The sequence below is a fragment of the Triticum aestivum genome, chromosome 3B, assembly GCF_018294505.1.
Source record: "Triticum aestivum cultivar Chinese Spring chromosome 3B, IWGSC CS RefSeq v2.1, whole genome shotgun sequence".
Classification (NCBI taxonomy): Eukaryota; Viridiplantae; Streptophyta; class Magnoliopsida; order Poales; family Poaceae; genus Triticum; species Triticum aestivum.
Window position 1 is genome coordinate 273,923,789 of NC_057801.1, and position 3,116 is coordinate 273,926,904.

A 3,116-nucleotide genomic window follows, 5' to 3' on the forward strand; every position below is an offset into this window, starting at 1 on the left:
GTCCCCACTTCGAGGAGTTAAGCATTTTGGAGTTAAGGGAAAGTTAGCACCATGTTTTGTGGGACCATACAAAGTTTTGGAGCGTATGGGGGAAGTTGCTTACAAGTTGGAATTGCCCGAAGGATTGTTAGGAGTTCATGATGTGTTCCACGTTTCCCAGTTGAAGAAGTGCCACGCAGAGATGGTCGATATACCGCTGAGAGATACAGTGCCACTGGAAGCGATTCAGTTGGATAGTGATTTGACCTATGAGGAGAAACCCGTCAAGATTCTCGAGTTTGCCAGCCGAGTCACGCGCAGCAAGGTTATCAAGTTCTGCAAAGTTCAGTGGAGCCACCATACCGAGGATGAAGCCACCTGGGAGCAAGAGGAGAACCTACTGAAGGACCACCCTCACCCATTTTCTAGCCAACCCGAATCTTGAGGGAGAGATTCACCTTAAGGGGGGGTAGGTTTGTAACATCCCAAATTTTCAATTTGGAATGTTATACATTAGATCATCATTGCATATCATATTTTATTGCATTTTGGCTTAATCCTAGAAATTCTATGCAACTCAAGGACCCACGGAGAGAGTTGGGGACTTCATTATTTTCATATATGAGTTTTTCTCAAATTTTGAAAATAGGATCATTTGACTATAATTATTTTATCTTTGTATATTTCTTTTATAAAAATAAAAGAGAGGGAATAAAATGACTCTCCCAAAATAAAGTAATATTGGAGATTTAATAATAAAATCAAATAAGTTTTTATTTCGGAGTTTTATCGCTATTTTATTTGAATTAGGAAAAATGCGCATTTTTCAAAATTGCATTTTAGGCCCAAATAAATGTTCATCTTACCGGCATATTTTTAGAGGACGGGGAAAATTTATTTCGGGATTTTTGGAGTCCGTTTAGTATTTCTTTTCTTTCTTTTTCTGCACGTCGGAATTATTTAAAAAAAGTCAAACCAACTCTGGGCCGTACCCGAGCGGGACTCCACCCGGGGGGGGCTTTATAAGCCGGGGGCCCCCTGCCCCGAAGCCCACACCGCCCCCGCCCAGCCCACCAGCGCCGAAACCCTAGCCGCCGCCCCGCCGCCGCCGCCGCCAACGACGCGCAGCCGCGCGCCGCCGCTGCCCCGCGCCGCCACCGTCGTCGCTGCCGGACCCCGCCGCCGCCGTCACCTCGCCGCCGTTCACTGCCGACCTCGCCGTACCCCGCCGCCAGAGGTAGCCCGCCGCCGCCGGTTTTCCTCAGAGAACCGTTGGTTTTTTTAGCAAAGTCCGGTTTAATTTTTTTTAGATCGGTTCATCGGTTTTCTCGGTTTAGTTTATATAAAGAACGCTCGTTCGTACATTCGTTTTAATGAACGGTTTTCACCGTTTATCCGCAGACCATGAACGTTCGTTTGTTAGCCTGTTCGTCAGTTTTTCTTTTTCTCGGGTTTTTCGCGATTATTTTCGACAGCGATTTCTGATCTGATTTTCGTTCTAGTATAACTTTTCGCTCGTTTATCGGTATCAGGCGATTCAAGCGCCTAGAGTTTCGCCTCGAAACCCTCTTTCCGTTTAACCAACTCAAAGAAGTTTTTGCTACTATAAAATTAGAGTTAGGTCCAGATTAGTAAACGAAGCTTGTTTCTTTTGCCGTTTGAGTTTTGTTGCTTTGTTTGATTTGATTCTTTTTGCAAACCAGAGTTCTTAAGTTGAACTTTCTGGTTAGATCTCTTATTTGAATTTTACCTATGCATTAGATGAGTGCTTATTGTATGCTTGTTTGTTTGTGATAGAGTACCCGGAGTGCGCAGCGTGCTACTACGAGTCTCTAGGTTTCCCGGATCATCAGCAAGGCAAGTAACACTTTGATCATACCTCTTTACTACCTAGTTTTATTGCATTAGATCAATCCTCAAACAATTGCATGGTTAGGATCTGAATAATATGTGGGTTTTGGGAAGTAGATGAGGTAGTACCTATGCCCTGTTATTTATCAAACCTTTGGGAGTTACTTCTACGTTTGCTTATTTTGCTATGCTATGCTAGTAGACGTGGATTGGGTGAGTGTATCCATGACAGATGTGAGTATTGTTAATTAATGGTTCAACTTAAGGTGGCAACTTTAATACACATCTTGGTGGATTGAGGCACCTGGGGAACCCAATGTTTCCTGTATTTTTGGAAATCCCGGGGTACCGTGTGATTCTCCTATGGACCGCCACCCAGGCTCAAAGGGATCATGAGATTATTCATGCTGGAATCTTACGTGTGCAGCCGCAAACTACTATGGGCTCTAGCATAGTTGATTAAGTCGTGTGAACTCTTACAGTGGTAGACTAGCAGATGTAGGGGATGTAGGTGGTACTGTCTACCCATCGTAAGGTGCTAACGCTTCTAAAAGACTATGTCTCAGTCATCTGTTTCTCAAACACCATGTAGTGCGAGAAATCCAATGGATGAGATCGAGTCTTGCAGGGAAAAGTGCGCAAACCTCTACAGAGCGTACAAACTAATCATGGTTAGCCGTGTCCCCGGTTATGGACGTTTTGAGTATCTAGTACTTGGATTATCATGTGAATCTCATCATGTTACTTAATTTAATTTTGTTGGGTTTAATGTTGATGCTTAATTGGGATTGAGTTGGGTGAACCTTCTCAATGTTTACCAACCACCACGATAGTTAAATAAAATTTACTCCTTTGTTGTAGGGAAAAATTGGCTTTATGCAAAACTGTAACCATAGAGCTTTCCACCAGCCATATATGCATGTAGTGATAGCATTATTCTGTTCATTACTCTCTATGTGTTACATTGCCAGCATATTCCATGTTCTGACCCATTTTTGGGCTGCAACGTTCATGTTGCAGACTTTTCAGACGACGAGTAAGGTGCCTTAGGTCGTGATCTTTCACTCAGTGATGTCGGTGGAGTTGATGGACTCACTTTATCTTCCAAGCCTTCCGCTATTATCGTTATTAGATGGCCTTAAGCCATATTTATTGTAATAAGTTCTCTTTTGAGACATTCGATGTAATAAGTATGTGATTGCTACTCTGTTATAAATCCTTCAAGTACTATGCGTGTTAACATTACTGATCCAGAGATGACACTGATGCACAGAGATCAGACTGTT